Here is an 18,384-nt window from a genome sequence, read left to right on the forward strand (position 1 = left end):
TGGCTGGGCCTGTGAGCCATGGCCACTGGGCTTGTGCATCCGGAGCCTGTGCTGCGCAACGCGAGAGACCACGATATTGAGAGGCTCGTGTACTGCAAAAAAAAAAAATCTGAATGAGATCCTTGCTGGGTAGAGTAATCTTGGTTGTAGGGTTTTCTCCTTCATCACTTTAAATATGTCCTTGCACTCCCTTCTGGCTTGCAGAATTTCTGCTGAAAGATCAGCTGTTAACCTTATGTGGATTTTCCCTTGCTGCTTTTAATATGTTTTCTTTGTTTTTTTATTTTTGTTTTTTTTTTTGCGGTAAGCGAGCCTCTCACTGTTGTGGCCTCTGCCGTCGCAGAGCACAGGCTCCGGACGCGCAGGCTCAGTGGCCATGGGTCACGGGCCTAGCCGATCCGCGGCATGTGGGAAGAGCATGTGGGATCTTCCTGGACCGCAGCATGAACCCGTGTCCCCTGCATCGGCAGGCGGACTCTCAACCACTGCGCCACCAGGGAAACCTCTGTATTTAATTTTTGATAGTTTGATTAATATGTGTCTTGGCGTTTTTCTCCTTGGATTTATCCTGTATGGGACTCTCTATGCTTCCTGGACTTGATTAACTATTTCCTTTCCCATATTAGGGAAGTTTTCAACTATAATCTCTTCAAATATTTTCTCATACACTTTCTTTTTCTCTTCTTCTTCTGGGACCCCTGTAATTGGAATGTTGGTGCATTTAATGTTGTCCCAAACGTCTCTGAGACTGTCCTCAGTTCTTTTCATTCTTTTTTATTTATTCTGCTCTTTAGTCGTTATTTCCACTATTTTATCTTCCAGGTCACTTATCTGTTCTTCTGCCCCAGTTATTCTGCTATTGATCCCTTTTAGAGTATTTTTCATTTCATTTATTGTGTTGTTCATCGTTGTTTGTTTCCTCTTTAGTTCTTCTAGGTCCTTGTTAAATGTTTCTTGCATTTTGTCTGTTCTATTTCCAAGATTCTGGATCATCTTTGCTATCATTATTCTGAATTCTTTTTCAGGTAGACTATTTCGTCTTCATTTGTTACGTCTGGTGTGTTTTTATCTTGCTCCTTCATCTGCTGTGTGTTTTTGTGTCTTCTCATTTTGCTTATCTTACTGTGTTTGGGGTCTTCTTTTTGCAGGCTGCAGGTTTGGAATTCCCATTGTTTTTGGTGTCTGTCCCCAGTGGGTAATGTTGGTTCAGTGGGTTGTGTAGGCTTCCTGGTGGAGGGGACTAGTGCCTGTGTTCTAGTTGATGAGGCTGGATCTTGTCTTTCTGCTGGGCAGGTCCACGTCTGGTGGTGTATTTTGGGGTGCCTGTGGATTTATTATGATTTTAGGCAGCCTCTCTGCTAATGGGTGGGGTTGTGTTCCTGTCTTGCTAGTTGTTTGGCATAGGGTGTCCAGCAGTTTAGCTTGCTGGTCCTTGAGTGAAGCTCAGTGTTGGTGTTCAGATGGAGATCTCTGGGAGATTTTCGCCATTTGATATTATGTGGAGCTGGGAGGTCTCTTGTGTACCAGTGTCCTGAAGTTGGCTGTCCCACGTCAGAGGCACAGCACTGACTCCTGGCTGCAGCACCAAGAGCCTTTCATCCACATGGCTCAGAGTAAAAGGGAGAAAAAGTAGAAAGAAAGAGAGAAAGAGTATAAAATAAAATAAAGTTATTAAAATAAAAAATAATTATTAGGAAAAATAATTTTTTAAACAAAACAAAACAAAAAAATGGACGGTCAGAACCCTAGGACAAATGGTGAAAGCAAAGCTGTACAGACAAAATCTCACAGAGAAGCATACACATACACACTCACATAATATATCTTGCTCTCAGAGCCCACGTCTTCAATTTGGGATGATTCGTTGTCTATTCATGTATTCCACCGATGCAGGGTTCATCAGGTTGATTGTGGAGATTTAATCTGCTGCTCCTGAGGCTGCTGGGAGAGATTTCCCTTTCTCTTCTTTGTTCGCCCAGCTCCCGGGGTTCAACTTTGGATTTGGACCCGCCTCTGCGTGTAGGTCTCCGGAGGGCGTCTGTTCTTCGCTCAGACAGGACGAGGTTAAAGGAGCCGCTGATTCGGGGGCTCTGGCTCACTCTGGTCGGGGGGGAGGGAGGGGCACGGAATGCGGGGCGATCCTGCGGTGGCAGAGGCCGGCGTGACGTTGCACCAGCCTGAGGCACGCCGTGCGTTCTCCCGGGGAAGTTGTCGCTGGATCATGGGATCCTGGCAGTGGCGGGCTCACAGGCTCCCGGGACGGGAGGTGGGGATAGTGACTTGTGCTCGCACACAGGCTTCTTGGTGACGGCAGCAGTGGCCTTAGCGTCTCATTCCCGTCTCTGGGGTCCGCGCTTTTAACCGCGGCTCGCGCCTGTCTCTGGAGCTCCTTTAAGCAGCGCTCTTAATCCCCTCACCTCGTGCACCAGGAAACAAAGAGGGAAGAAAAAGTCTTTTGCCTCTTCGGCAGGTCCAGACTCCCTCCCGGCTAGCCGTGGTGCACTAACCCCTTCAGGCTCTGTTTATGCCGCCTGTCCTCTCCCTGCGATCCAACCGAAGCCGGAGCCTCAGCTCCCAGCCCCCGCCCGCCCCAGTGGGTGAGCAGACAAGCCTCTCAGGCTGGTGAGTGCCCGTTGGCACCGATCCTCTGTGCGGGAATCTCCCCGCTTTGCTCTCCGCACCCCTGTTGCTGTGCTCTCTTCTGCGGCTCCGAAGCTTCCCCCCACAGCTACCCGCAGTCTCCGCCCGCAGAGGGGCTTCCTAGTGTGTGGAAACCTTTCCTCCTTCACAGCTCCCTCCCACTGGTGCAGGTCCCGTCCCTATTCTTTTGTCTCTGTTTATTCTTTTTTCTTTTGCCCTACCCAGGTACGTGGGGAGTTTCTTGCCTTTTGGGAGGTCCAAGGTCTTCTTCCAGCATTCAGTAGGTGTTCTGTAGGAGTTGTTCCACGTGTAGATGTATTTCTGATGTATCTATGGGGAGGAAGGTGATCTCCGCATCTTACTCTTCCGCCATCTTCCCCATCTCCCCTGGTTATCCATTGTAAATAAAGCAGTTGTGTACATGTCAATCCCAATCTCCGTAACTATCCCTCCCCCTGTTCTTTTTTTTTTCTTTCTCTCTGCTCTGATTATGTGAGTTCCACTGCCCTGTCTTCAAGTTCACTGATCGTTTCTTCTGCTTCATCTAGTCTGTTTTTGAACTCATCTATTATATTTTTCCATTCGGTTGTGGTATTCTTCAGTTCTGTGACTTCTATTTGGTACTTTCTTATATTTTCTGCCACTTTGTTGAAATTCTTTGTTCATCCATTCCTCTCCTGAAATCAGTAAGAATCTTTATGACCATTACTTTGAACTCTTTATCAGGGAAATAGCTTATCTCCACTTCCTTGAAGTTTTTTTTTTTATATAAATTTTTTAATTTATTGCCGTGTTGGGTCTTCATTGCTGCATGCGGGCTTTTTCTAGTTGCGGTGAGCGGGGGCTACTCTTCATTATGGTGCGCGGGCTTCTCATTGCAGTGGCTTCTCTTGTTGCAGAGCACGTGCTCTAGGCTCGCAGGCTTCAGTAGTTGTGGCTTGTGGGCTCTAGAGCGCAGGCTCACTAGTTGTGGTGCATGGGCTTAGTTGCTCTGCGGCATGTGGGATCTTCCCGGACCAGGGCTCGAACCCATGTCCCCTGCATTGGCAGGCAGATTCTTAACCACTGTGCCACCAGGGAAGTCCCCTTTTTCTGAGGTTTTTATCTTGTTCTTTTGTTTGGAACATATTTCTCTGTATCTTCATTTTTCTACACTCTCAGTGTTGGTTTCTGTGCATTAGATAAAACAGCTACCTCTACCAGTCTTGAAGGAGTGGCCTTATGTGGTGATGAAGTTTATTGTTCAACTTTGCGCTAGCTCTTGGTTGTCTCCCCAAACCTTTGTGATCATCCAAGCAACCTACATTATTTCTAGTGGCTCCCTGTAGTCGAGGGACCCGCTAAGACCTGTCAGTGTCCCAAAGGGAAGGATCTCAGTCAGCACCTAGGTTCAGGCTGATTGGAAGTCAGACCCTCAGGCAGCAGCTTTTAAAGTATGCAGGTATATGCTATCCTTTGGGACTGTGAGTGTAAACCTCACTGACCACCAGGACCAGGTGATCGAGAAGTGTCCCTGGGCAGAAGCTGTAAAAATTAGGGTGCCAGACAAGTGTATAAGCCCCTTTCTGGGAGATACTGACGACCTAAAGTGAGGCAGAGGGAGAACACAGAGATACTGTCCACCAGCGTTCATTGCAAGAGAGCACCTCAGTAGTCTCTTAGATGCATGCCAAACCAGAAGCCTGCCCCTCAGACCAAAGCTCCAGGAGAAGCAAAGAGGCCTCTCTCACAGAAAAACTGGAGGTCTGTTTCAGTCTGTTGTCCGCACTGTACGCTGGCAATGGTAGTTGCTCAAGAACTATCTCTGATTGTTATAGCCCCTTGGGACCAAGAAACACAAGTGCCACTCCACTGGCCTTGACAGCCAGGTGATCACAGGCCATACCCTGGGCAGCAGCCACAAAAACGGGGCACCCAATGTAAAGTCTGGGATACCAGATGCATGTACAAGCTCCCCTCTGGGGAATACTGGCCCTCTGGAGCACCGTAGAGGGAGAGCAGGAAGATACACCCACCCTCCAAGGTCTCTGAAGAAAATTACAGCCAGCCCTTAGATGTGTGTTTAAGAAGAAGCCTGTTCTTCAGGCTACAGCTGTGAAGATAAACTAATAGACCTATTTCACAGAAAGACTAGGCGCCTCAGTCTGTTGCCTCTCTGCTGTGCCCTGGGGTATAGCTGGTTAAGAACTCTTTATTTGTTGTTACAGTCCTGTGGGACCCATGAGCATAAATCCCCCTGGCCACCAGAGCCAGGCAACCTAGAGGTGTCCCCAGGGCGGCAGCAGCAAAAATCATGGTGCCAAATGAGGGTGTAAGCTTCTTTCTGGGAGTCACAGGCAAGCTGGAACAGGGCAGAGGGAGGGTGCAGAGATGGTAACCACCAGCCTCTATCTTTGGAAAATAAGCAAATAAGCCTCTTTCACAGAAAGTCTGTGTGCTTTTCAATGAGCTGCCTCCGTGCTGGGCCCTGGGGTGGGTGAGTCTGCCAGTCTGAACCCTTCAAGAATGATTTCTCAGTGTGCTGAAGACTTGTGGGTCTCATGAAGGCAAGCCCTGTTGGCTTTCAAAGCCAGGTTTTTGAAGGGCTCATCTCTCAGGTGCAGGTCTTAAATATTGGGGTGCCAGATGTGGAGTTCAAAGCCTTTGCTCCTCAGGGAGAAGCTTGGGGTTTTGAGATACCTCCTAATTGTGGATTTGTAAGCCAAGGGTGGGGTTTATGGAAAAATCGTGTCTCAGCCTCTCCTACCTGCTTTTTGATGTGGGTTTTTTCTTGTTCACCTGATGTGTAGCCATTGCTCAGCTAGTATTGGTCTCTTACAGAGGAAATTTTTCCATGTGTAGCTGTAGAATTGGTGTCTGTGGGAAGAGGTGAGTACAGGATCCTCCTACATTGCTGTCTTGAACCAAATCCCAGACAGATCTTTTTTGGGACCACACTTCAACCCACTCCATTTGTCTTCTGGCCTCCATCTTTTCTGATGAGAAGTCAGTACTCATTCAGGTTGTTGTTCGCCTGTATGTAATTTGTCACATTTTTCTCTGGCCGTTTTCGAGACTTTTTTTTAATCTTCGGTTTCAGCAATTTGACTGTGATGTGCCTGGGCATGGTTTTCTTCATACTTATTCTGCTTAAGATCTGCTGACCTTGAATCTTTAAATTTATATCCTTCGCCAGACTTGGGGCAATATCAATCATTTCTGCAAATATTTTTCTGCCCTTTCTCTGTCTCCTCTTTCTGGAGATTGTCCTACAGGTCCCTGAGTCTCTGTTCACTTTTTTCCTCATCTTTCTTCTCTCTCTCTTCTGATTGGATAATTTCTTTTACTGAGTCTTTCCTCTGTCACCTCCATTGTGCTGTTAACTCCACCCAGTGAATTTTTTACTTCAGATACTGTGTTTTATTCAATTCTAGAATTTATTTTTTTTTAAATATGCGTTCTCATAACTTTCATTCGTTGCAAATCTGTTTTCCTTCATGCCATCGAGTATTGTTATAATAAACACTTTAAGATCTTTGTCTGCAAATTTCAACATCTGGTCATCTTAAAATTGGTCTCTATGGACTGTCTTTTCTCCACAGAGTGGGTCACATTTCCCTGTTTGTATGTTAAGTAATTTGGGGCAGTACCCTGGATGTTCTGAAAGTCATATTGTGGAGACTGGATTCTGTTATATTCTTCTGAAGGGTGCTGGTGATGGTGGTTGTGATTTTAAGCAGGCAGTTGGCTTGGTTGAATTCAAACTGTAAACTCTGTCTCCTGGACATCAGCTCACATCTCAGTTCAGTTCTTTTATTCTTGGCTGGGCTGCTTGCAGTCAGCCCTGTGCATGCATAGGTTAGGGGTCAACTAGAGTTTGGACAAAGCTTATACACACAATCTGGGGCTTCTCTCTCATCCTCTCCTTTCTGGGATATCCCTCCTCACTTTGCTGCCACATAATTGTCCTGAAGTGTGTTCTCTGGTTTTTAAGGCCAAAAAGACTGAGAATTTTCTTTCAGGGTTTGAGCTGCCTTGCATAGCACCAACTGCACCCTACCCTCAGGCTAAAAGCCACAAAAATTGGAAACTCATCTCATACTATTCTCTTCTTTCAAGTTCCAACTCCCCTCCAGTATACACCTGCTTTTATTTACTCTCGTGTCTTTAGGTCATTTGTTGTTGTGTTTTTGTTTTTATTTTCCATATTGGTCCAGAGTTTGTAGTTGTTATCTGTGGGAAGGTCAGATTTACTCATCACTCAGAGTATACCTAGGTTTTTTCCTTCTCCATCAGCTGGTGGAGAGAACCTTCCTCTCCCAGTGAAGCCATAGGTATCAGCTGAAGGAGAGGCATTAATGGGGCTCAAAACTGGTAGCCTATTAAGTAACTCAATGGATGGGTTGGAGCAATATTCTCAAGGGCAGAATGTGCCATCTCTGAAACTGGAAGAGGCCTGGCAAGCATGGTGCTTCTCTCTTAGCATTAGGAGTTGCAAGGTGCAATAGTAATTCCTGTACTCTAAAGGGGATGTCCTGGCATAACATGCCCTGGATCATTGAGCACTTCAAAACTATACTTGCATAGTAAGATTTTTATCTCCCAACCTCTTGGAGCACATGGTCTTACTGGGACATATAGAGTCATGGCCACTTCTTGCTCATCAGGTCCAATTAATATTACGTATCCATATAATGGACCACTGTGATGATACATGGAAGGTCCAAAAAATCAAGGTCCGTTTGGACTGTGTTTTGACAGAGAACAGGAGAGTTCACAGGAGAGCCCTGAGGTAAGATTGTCAATGTATACTGTTGTCCATCTGTAAATGCAAATTGTTTCTGATCTTCCTTTCTGATCGATATTGGAATATTAGGTCAATAGCCACATACTCTGTGAGAGAGGCTATGTTGCTTCCTTCCAGTATAGATACCAATCCAGCATAGCAGTTGCCGTGTGGCTGCCCCTTAGCTAAGTTTGCAGTAGACCACTGTCATCTGCCATATCTGTCTGGTTTTTACAGGGACCAGACTGGTAAATTAAAATAAGATATAATGGGGACTACCATCCTTGCATCCTTTAAGTTTTTTAGGTTAGCACAGCATTTGACCCAAGAGGCAGTATTGTTAGTGATTTATTCTCTTAGCCAGATTCAGAGTGATGGGGAGGAAGATAGCAGTTCAGGGGCTTTCATTTGGCCTTTTCTACTGTAATAGTCCTTATTACATAGGTCAAGGAGCTAATGTGAGGATTCTTCCAGATGCTAAGTATATACAACCTGATTATACATTTAGGTACCAAGGAAATGATTACCAGATACATCTGTGAAGACTTCGGACCCACTGTCACAAAGTCCAGAGCCAGGACTTACATGTATCACCTGACCTCCAGAATCCCTGCTTTAATGATGAGTCTTTGATGTGCTTTAGTTTTGGAACTTTTACTCTCCTTCTCAGCACTGTCATGGTAGTTCCATCATAGTACCTCACTTAACGTGGGCATCAGCTTTCCAAGTATCTAAACACTATCTTACTATTAGGATCAGTTCCAAGGCCTCTTGTCAGCATATTAAATATTGAGTCCTGGAAAAGTATCTCCATGTCAACAAACACTCCTTTAATCAGACTAATAGTCCACCACCCCTGACCCTGGTTCAGCATCCTCAGCACATTTGCAGGCAAGCACTCCTGGCTTTTGCTGCTACATATTAGCCTGGTTCTGTAGCTCCTTTGGTGAATAATTCTTTTCCACCCTTAACAGGCCAGCACTTCCCCAGGTGGGTCGTGCTGAGACTTAACCCTAGTTATTGGCCTAGGGTCCAGAAGGGGATGTGTAGGAAGACCTTGAGGAATGCAGATACTGTTTTGCAGGACATCTGCCTCAGGTAAGACCTCTGCATAGTTTCTGCAAGGAGGCGTGCTGCTGTTGTTTTCTAGCGAGGGGAAGTAATTCGCTTTTGCATGCCCAGAATGTTCAAACGGATCTCAGGTTCAGTGTTCTCAAGTGCCTCTTTCTGGATATCCCTATCCCAAGTCTCAGCGTCCCACTTCATCCCTATCAGGGGCCTAACTTTGTTGTAGGAGACTTATTGAGGCTGTAAAGTTAGCCACTGCTGAAATTCTACTATTCTTACAGTATAGCCTTGTGCCTGGTCTTTAGCACAATTTACCTTCCAGCTACAGTAGATGACAGTCTTTTTTGAAAGCTGCTAGTGAGACCTTCTGATTTTCACATCTTGCCTTAAAGTGGTAATTGTCTGCCCTGAGCTTGTCGTTTTCTCTCTTCCATGCATCAGTAGCATCCAGCAATAACGAACTAATTCCATAGTCCTTTAAGTTATTGTTTCCTCTGTATCGCACAAGCCCATACAACTCTTTTCAGTTGTATCTGATTCCAGTTTACCACAGGTACATGTTTTAGTAATGTCAGTGTTATGGCATAGCAGGTGATAATAACACTGCACTTACCATCATTGATGGCATCTTTATTGCCATCTGACCAGCAAGTGATCAGATTCCAAAATCTCATCCTTAGAGTCTGTTTCCTGTGACCACTACGAGTTCCAAATGTCTTAGGTAGGGTTCTTCAGAAGCAGACTATGAAATGGGACTTCATGTGCAAGTAATCTATTTAGGAAATGCTCCCAGGAAAAACTGGAAAATGAATAGGAGAAGCAGGATACAGGAGGGGAAAAGCAAAGCAAAGCAAGTGTGTGATCTCAAACAAAGTCCCATGGAAGGTAACTTCAGCTTGATGCCACAGGGGAACTTCGGAATATAAATTGGGCCTCAGAGTTTTTGTCCTGACTTGTTGCCAGGAAGCTGGGCTTTCACACTCCCACACCAGTCAGTCACTGGCTAAGGCCCATCTCAGGGTGGGTGGATGTAAATTCCCCGAGCACTTCTGACTCTGCCTATGGGCACAGTGGCTCCGGCAGCCCTTGAGTAGGCCTTTGAAGAGTCTCAGGTGTGGACTGTTAGAAGCAAAAGACACAAGCTGGGGGAGGGGCAAAGAGAAACCTTTAAGGGGATCTGGGTGGAGCCCCAGGAGTATCCACTATAAGTACTTACCTTTCCTTCCCTCCATAACTCCTCTTTTACTCCTCCAGTCCTGGGGGAGCCAGACACAACAGAGTGAGTGGGGGAAGAAGAGAAGAGCGAAGTGGCAGAAACGATGAAGAGGCAGATTAGTTGGGATAGGCTAGGTTATACTGTACTAACAAACAACCCTAAAATCTCAGCAGCTTATCACAATAACGTTTATGCTTTCTTATGCCTCATGTCCTGTGTGGATTGACAGCGGGCTGTGCTCCGCATGGTCACTGGGGGCTAAAGTTGTTAGAGGATCCACCGTCTTGTTCTGCAATATCTTGAACACACAGCTTCCTGGGTGATTTTTTTTTCTTTTAATTGAAGTATAGTTGATGTATAATATTATGTTACAGGTATATAATACAGTGGTTCACAATTTTTAAAGGTTATACTCCACTTATAGTTATTATAAAATACTTGCTGTATTCCCCATGTACAGTATATCCTTGTGGTTTATTTTATACCTAATAGCTTGTACCTCTTAATCCCCTAACCCTGTATTGCCTCTCCCTCCGTCCCTCTCCCCACTGGTAACTACTAGTTTGTTCTCTATGTCTGTGAGTCTGCTCCGTTTTTGTTATATTCACTAGTTTGTTGTATTTTTTAGATTCCGTATATGTGATATCATACAGTATTTGTATTTCTCTGCCTTCTTTCATTTAGCATAATGCCCTCCAAGTCCTTCCATGTTGTTGCAAATGGCAGAATAATTCTTTTCCGTGTGTGTGTGTGTGTATACGTATATATACACACACACATATACATACACACCACATCTTCTTTATCCATTCATCTGTTGACGGACACTTAGATTGCTTCCATATCTTGGCTGTTGTACATAATGCTGCTATGAAAATTGGGGTATATGTATCTTTTCAAATTAGTGTTTTTGTATTTTCTGGATACGTACCCAAGGAGTAGAATTGCTGGGTCATATGGTAGTTCTATTTTTAGTTTTTTGAGAAACTTCCATACTGTTTTCCACAGTGGCTGCACAAATTTCCATTCCCCCCAGCAGTGTACAAGGGTTCTCGTTCTCCACAGCTTCACCAACGTTTGTTATTTGTGTTCTTTAGCCATTCTGACTGGTGTGAGGTGATATCTCATTGTGCTTTTGATTTGCATTTCCCTGATGATTAGTGATGTTGAACATCTTTTCATGTGCCTGTTGGCCATCTGCATTTCCTCTTTGGAAAAATGTCTATTCAGTTCTTCTGCCCATTTTTTAATCAGGTTGTTTGTTTTTTTGATGTTGTATTAGCTGTTTATTTATGTTGAATAGTAACCCCTGATTGGTCATATCACTTGAAAATATTTGAAATATAGGGAATCAAATGGTGCAGTTGGTGAGTATCATCCCGACCATTCCTGTCTTTTTCACTGCAAGCTTCTAAGTCTAGTTTAAGCTTGAGCTGGATGAGAAAAAGTTTAAATCAAATGTGAAAGTAAAACTTGGTAACGAGACTTGCCGAAATAATTTTAGAAAAACAATGGTATTTGCCAGAGATTTTGTCACCAAGGCAGGGGAAAATGGTTTACCTAACAGAGGATGTGAAAGAATTAAGGTTCCTAACAAAAAACTGAAAATAGCCAAAATGCCTAACTCTATAATAGTGGTTAGGTAGATTATGTACATTGACAGGTGGGTAGGTTACTTAGCCATTTCAAACTATGTGTTTCCCGAGAACTTTTAGTGGTGTTGTTAAAATGCTTATGATGTAAGGGGAAAAAGTTAGGATATAAAACTGCATATGAGAGTTCCCATCTCTTACCTGGATTACTGTAAAGGCCCTACTTACCACCCTTCTGCCGCTCCAGTATGTTCTTTACGTTGCAGCAGTCACCTGTCTCCAGCATAAAGCCAATGACCTTCAGGATAAAATCTCTGTTTCTTTTCATAGTTTACATATATCTCTCTGGTCTGTCTCTCCTACTTCATTTTTCTCAACTACCCATTTCATACCCTATTCTCAAATTTATACCCCCAGCCCAGACATTTCCTCCGAGCCCCAGATGTGTGTAGACAAGCAACATCCCTCTTTGGTTGTGTCACAGGCATCTCAAATTTAACATGTGCAAAATTAAACTTGGTTTTCTGGGAGGTCTCACTTTAAAATTGAACTTCTGATTCCCTCTCTTCAGTACACCAGTGTCCTGTGCCCATCTTTTCTAACTCTGTAAATGCTGCCTCTATCTACCCGGTCACCAAAGCCAGAAATTCAGGAATCACCCTTGAGTCTCAGCTCCTTTCTAACTTCAGCGTGCACTTGGACCCTCATGGTCTCTCTGATCCCTCACTATGTCATGGTATTTCAGCCTCTCAACTTCCATTTCTAACTGGTTGTTCTCTGAGTATACCCCAGTTCAAATCACTAAGAGAGAGATTCCAGTTGATTCAGTTTTGTCCCTACTAGGTTTTTGATGTCCTGAAGGAAGAGTCAACCCATCTTACTGGTTCTACCATTTCATCAATTTTTTAGCATGTTTCCTCTCTCTCGGAATTGGTAAGAAAAAGGTTTTGCAAATTTTTCTAAGTCTCATCCAAAGTGAGAAGACATGGACAAGTAGAGGTAGGAAGGATGGAGCTCCAAACTAATTTCATGATTGTTGGAGGCTTATGACAACATCCGCTATTGTGCCTATACACTGAATATTTCATTTCAGTTACTCTTGTTTCATGTCTAGACTTTTTACTTGTTTCTTTTTTTCTTAATAAAACTTTTCTTGAGATATAATTCACATACCATAAAATTCACCCTTTAAAATTATACAGGCAAATCTCAGAGATATTGTGGGTTCAGTTCCAGACTGCAATAAAGTGACTATCACAATAAAGTGAGTCACATGAATTTTGTGGCTTCTCAGTGCATATAAAAGTTATGTTTACACTATACTGTCATCTGTTAAATGTGCAGCAGCATTATGTCTAAAAATGCTTAATTAAACCTTAATTAAAAATACTTTCTCGCTGAAAATGAGAAAACAATTACAATAGTAACATCCGAGATCACTTATCACAGCTCACCATAACAAATACAATAATAAGGAAAAAATTTGAAGTAGTGTGAGAATTACCCACATGTGAAGCAGAGACACGAAATGAGCAAATGCTCTTGGAAAAGTGGTGCCTCTAGACTTGCTCAATCCAGGGTTGCCACAAACCTTCAAGTTGTAAAAAAACACAGTATCTGCAAAGTGCAATAAAGCGAAGCACAATAAAATAAGGTATGCCTATACAACCAGTGGATTTGGTTTTTTGTTTGTTTTTTAGTGTATTCAGAGTTACACAACCATTACCGCTACCTGATTTTAGAACACTTGGTTCCTTTTTAAACTTTTGTTTTTAGCTCTCTGCTGAACATTTCGAATCACGTCCTGTCTCCTCAAAGATAGTAAGCACGGTGATTTTATCCTCAGATTACTCCAGTATCTGGCACCCCTGTTGGTCAACTTCTAATGTTTTTTCTGCCAACTTTAGCTTTAATATTTTCCTATGTGCCTAGTTGTTTTTGTTTTTGTTTTTTTTTGGCTGTGTTGGGTCTTTGTTTCTGTGCGAGGGCTTTCTCTAGTTGCGGCGAGCGGGGGCCACTCTTCATCGCGGTGCACGGGCCTCTCACTATCGCGGCCTCTCGTTGCGGAGCACAGGCTCCAGACGCACAGGCTCAGTAGTTGTGGCTCACAGGCCTAGTTGCTCCGCGGCATGTGGGATCTTCTCAGACCAGGGCTCGAACCCATGTCCCCTGCATTGGCAGGCAGATTCTCAACCACTGCGCCACCAGGGAAGCCCCCCGCCTCATTTATTTTTTAATTGTGTGCTAGACATTTTATTTGTAAAATTGTTTGCAGAAATCGTTGAGACCTAAGATGTTGTTCCCCTTCAGAGAGGATTCACCTTTGCTTCTGCCTGGAGCTTGTGAGCACTAGCAATACTGCATCACCCGAGGCCAATTTTAGGGGTTTTGATTATTTGAAGGAGAACTACAGTACCTATGAGGCCTCTTTTTTTTTTTTTTTTTTTTTTTACGGTATGTGGGCCTCTCACTGTTGTGGCCTCTCCCGTTGCGGAGCACAGGCTCCGGACGCGCAGGCTCAGCGGCCATGGCTCACGGGCCCAGCTGCTCCACGGCACATGGGATCTTCCCGGACCGGGGCACGAACCTGTGTCCCCTGCATCGGCAGGCGGACTCTCAACCACTGCACCACCAGGGAAGCCCTATGAGGCCTCTTAACATCGGGTTTACTGTTATTCATGGGTGTAGCCTTTGAGGGCCCTACAGAGGCAATGGTTTCACTTGGGTCCCCTCTGTCCTGCCCTTAGCAGGCTTCTAATCCTTGTGCTCTTGGCCCTGGGAGGTTGTCAAAAGCTCACTTCCACATTTCTGTTATCCACTCTGGGATCAGCAAATGCTCCCAGGGTAAAATACCAGCATCGTCCCTCTGGCTCTCCATCCTTGCTTGAATCCTAGCCTGGTAATTCTTCACTATCTTGGAGTTCTCATATGCCTTCAAGTAGATGTGTTTGTTACTGACCAGGGTCCTTGGCCTTCCTTAATCAATAGAAATTGGTAAGAGACCAGACAAGAAATTTAGGCCAGGCTTTATTGGGGCCCCTGCTGCAGCAGGGGGAAAGCGAAAACAAATAACAAGTTCCCTTGCTCTCTCGCTGGCTTGCTGAGCGGGGCCGAGCTGGTTCCTTATATGGGGTGGGGGTAGGGGTGTGTCCAAGGGTCGGGCCCAAACTGTGGTTTGCCCACCCCTTAGGTGGTACTGTGTGGAGGGGGTGTGCACAGTACCCTTCTTTTGCTCCTGTCTCCCTGCTTTTGCTCCCGGCTCTTCAGAAGTGGCAGTTGGGTTTTTTTGGTCTCTTTGTATCTTGTTGTCCATAATTTGCCCCAACTGCGTGGGCATGCATGCAGTTATTTTTAGTTCCTTATAGTTTCTTTGTATTTTGTTGCTTGAGGAGTCGTTTGTCCAGGTGCAAGCATTGCAGCACTGTAGCAAAGGGTCCCAGGTCCCTTGTCTCATCCCCTGTCTCTTCCCTGCTAAGGGATTCTACACCCCTTATTCTTAAGGGGTAAGGGGCCAAAGGTCTGTTCTTCTGAAACTTCTTCTTGCTGGACAGGGGCTGTAGGCCCTAGCCTACCCTAGAGGTACAGTTGCTGACTGTTCCAAGGACCTGTAGGGAACTGGGCCATCCTCCGCTGGAATGGGCTGAATTCCTTGAGCCATTGTGAGTCTTACTTGAAACTATTGGAGCCTAGAAGACACAAACTTAACCAAAAAGTTAAATAAACAAGGGCCAAAAAGGGGAAGGACAAAAGTAGCCATTAAAGGGCCTAGAAAGGGAAGGAACTAGCTTAACTTCCGGAGGACTTCTTTAACTGCTGACCAGACAGTGGAGGAGATATCACCCCTACCAAAATTATGAAGCCACTCTGCCTGGTCGTGTATTCCCAGGTGTGGTAGGAAGTATTAGTTATCACAAAAAGTATCTGTCGATGGTGCCTGTCTTTTGAATGAGTATCTCAGATTTTCCACTGGCTCACAGGTGTATTGTTCTTTTGCGACCTGCGGGGTTTCTGGATGTAAAAGCTTTGGTCTGGACAAATGTACCCAACCAGCTGTCCCTTGCAGGTTGACAGCAGTGGGGGTGGTTAAAGTTACTTTATAGGGGCCCTTCCATTTTGGCAATAGTTGGCCTTTGGGGGACCCCTCTTTCCAGGCTTTAAGAAGAACTTGGTCCCCGGGGTTTATTTGTGAAGGAATTGCTCCTTCCTCTATATTTTTAGCGGGAGCTGGCAGTGCCCTGTAGGCATAGTCCTGGATTGCCTTCTGAACTTGTCCTAGATTAATAATGACTCTCAGGGCCTGGTTCACTTCCTCATCCAGTAGAATGTCAGTAGTTAGAAAAGGCCTCCCATAGGTCACTTCAGATGGGCTAAGACTCAGACCACTCCTGGGGGCTACACGGACCCCGAGGAGTACAATAGGAAGAAGTTGGTCCAGGGTTCATGAGTTTCTTGGTAGAGCTTTGCTAAGGTTTTCTTTAAAGGATGGTTCATTTTCTCTACCTTCCCTGAAGACTGTGGGTGCTAAGAGCTGTGTAGCTTGTAGTCTATCCCTGGGGCAGTTGTGAGCCCCTGTGTGATTTTGGCTATAAAAGAGGACCCATTTTCGTGTTAGAGGGACTTTGGAAGTCCAAACCAAGGAATTCCTTTTAATTGGGACTTACACACTTCCATAGCCTTTTCAGATTGCGTGGGGAAGGCTTCAGCCCATCCTGTGAAAGTATCAACAAACAGCAAAAGATATTTATATCCTGATCGCGGGGGCATTTGGGTGAAATCTGCCAGTCTTCCCTCCATGTTGAATTGGCCTGAGTAACGAAGGGGGAATTGGATGGGCCTGTGGGTTATTCCAGGCACATAAACCACAGGCAAGCGTTACTTGTTTTACTGTTCCTTTAAGCCCCGTCCCTGAAAAAGTCTTTTGCATCAAGTTCCACAGTGCATCCCTCCCATAGTAGGTGGCATCATGTAAACTCTTAGTGAGTTTCCATGGTTGGGCCTCAGGGATTAGAACCTTATCCTCCTTTTTATACCAACCTGTGCTTCCTTTCTCATAGCCCCATTTCTCAGCATTTTCTTGTTCCTATGGGGAATACTGGGGGAGGCTAGGGAGTTCACGGGGGCCAATCACTAGGGCCATGACTTGTTCAGGTTCCTACAGTCGAGCTGCCTGTTTTGCAGTTTGATCAGCTTTGCTGTTCCCTTGGCTCACAAAGGATCCATCCCTCTGATGGCCCCTACAGTGGGTTACTGCTACCTGGGTCGGGAGCTTTACTGCTTCTAAAAGATCCAAGATCAAATCTTTATGTTTTATGGGGGAATTTCTAGCGATTAACATTCCTCTTGCTTTCCAAATGGCAGCATGAGCATGTAGCATGTGGAACCCATATTTAGAGTCAGTAAAAATATTTGATTTCTTATCCTTCCCTAATTGCAAAGCTCTCATTAATGCAGTTAGTTCAGCTTTCTGGGCTGATGTCTGGGGTGGCAGTGCCTTGGCTTCTCTGACTTCATCTAGACTAACTATGGCATACCCCACCTTCCAGGTTCCCATTTCTAGAAAACTGCTCCTATCAGTAAACCGTTCGACCTCAGAGCTGTCAGGAGGTTCATCGAGAAGATCAGGCCTGCTGGAGTAAGTTTGTTCTCTGGTCTCTATACACTGATGCAGTAGGTCTCCACTCCCGACCTCTGAACGCACAGTTGCTGGGTTCAGGGTTTGGCAATGTCTGGGGTGTCCGTTAGGAGGGCCTGACATCTTGTTAACCTTCCTCCAGTAAACCAATGATGTCCTTTGACTTCCAGCACAGATGGTACCTGATGAGGGGTTAATACATCTAAGTGTTGTCCCAGGGTGAGCTTGGAAGCCTCATTAACCAACAAGGTTGTGGCTGCTACTGCCTGCAGGCAGCTTGGCCATCCCAGGGCCACTGAGTCCAGTTGTTCTGAAAAGTAAACCACTGGTCTCTCTCTGATCTGGTCCCAGCTTTTGGGTCACGAGTCCTAGTGCTATCCCTGACCTCTTGTGAATGTATAGGGTAAAGGGCTTGTCCAAACTTGGAAGTCCCAGTACTGGTGCTCTGCTCAACTCAGTCTTTTTTTTTTTTTTAATGTTGGCTGCACCAGCTCTTTGTTGCAGCTTGTGGGATCTAGTTCACCGACCAGGGCTCAAACTCGGGCCTCCTGCATTGGGAGAGCAGAGTCTTACCCACTGGACCACCAGGGAAGTCCCTCAACTCAGTCTTTAGAGTCTCAAAGCCCCACTGGTGGTCCCTATTTCATTGAAGGTTTTCCCTTTCTTCTCCCTTTAGAACCTCATATAGGGGTTTTGCTGTAAGGCCATAATTTGGAATCCAGATACCACAGAACCCAGCCATCCCGAGAAAGCCTTGGAGTTGCCTCTTTGTGGTTGGGGATGCTTATATACTAATTGCTGTTTTTCGATCTATGGCCAGGGGTCGTGCCCCTGGGGTCAAAACAAATCCTAAATATTGAACCCTTGTTGTGAGATCTGAGCCTTGGTTGGAGAGACTTTATATCCCCTTTTTGCCAGAAAATTTACGACCCTAACGGTATTTTGATCTCAATCTTATTTGGTCTCACTACTTATCAATAGATCATCAACATATTGTAGCAGAGTTCCCTTCTCAAGGCTCAGTTCCCTCAGTTCCGAAGCTAACACATTTCCAAAAAGATGGGGCCGTCCCGAAAACCCCGCGGAAGCACTGTCCAGGTGTATTGGGTAGCCTCCAGGGGGTCAGGGTCCCTCCAAAGGCAGAAAGGTATTGCGTTTGGATGTAGGGGAATACAGAAAAATGCATTTTTGAGGTCCGAAAAGAGAAATACTGAGTGCTCCCTGACACTTGGGTGAGGAGGGTGTCAGAGTTTGTTTGCCACCAGTGGGTGAATAGGGATGACTGCCTCATTCACTGCTCGTTAAGTCTCGCACAGACCGATACTCCCCCGTTAGGCTTCTGCACGGGGAGGATCGGGGGTATTGCAAGGGGATTGGCAGGACCTAATGGGTCCGTGTTTTAGGAATTTGGTGAGCAGTGGTTGGATTCCCCTCAGGGCCTCAGGCTTTAAAGGATATTGTCTTTTCCAGG

At 45.2% G+C, this 18,384-nt stretch overlaps 1 long non-coding RNA gene across 1 annotated transcript in view; it reads left to right on the plus strand.

Annotated features, from left to right (window-relative positions):
* The first annotated feature begins 12,073 nt into the window (after positions 1 to 12,073).
* LOC307183881 overlaps positions 12,074 to 18,384 on the plus strand; it is a 28,778-nt gene continuing 22,467 nt past the window's right edge. The window contains exon 1 of the long non-coding RNA XR_013827631.1: positions 12,074 to 16,913. This is a non-coding gene — a long non-coding RNA (uncharacterized lncRNA). The remainder of the gene's footprint in view (positions 16,914 to 18,384) is intronic.

This window comes from Stenella coeruleoalba (genome assembly GCF_951394435.1).
Source record: "Stenella coeruleoalba genome assembly, chromosome: 3".
Lineage (NCBI taxonomy): Eukaryota > Metazoa > Chordata > Mammalia > Artiodactyla > Delphinidae > Stenella > Stenella coeruleoalba.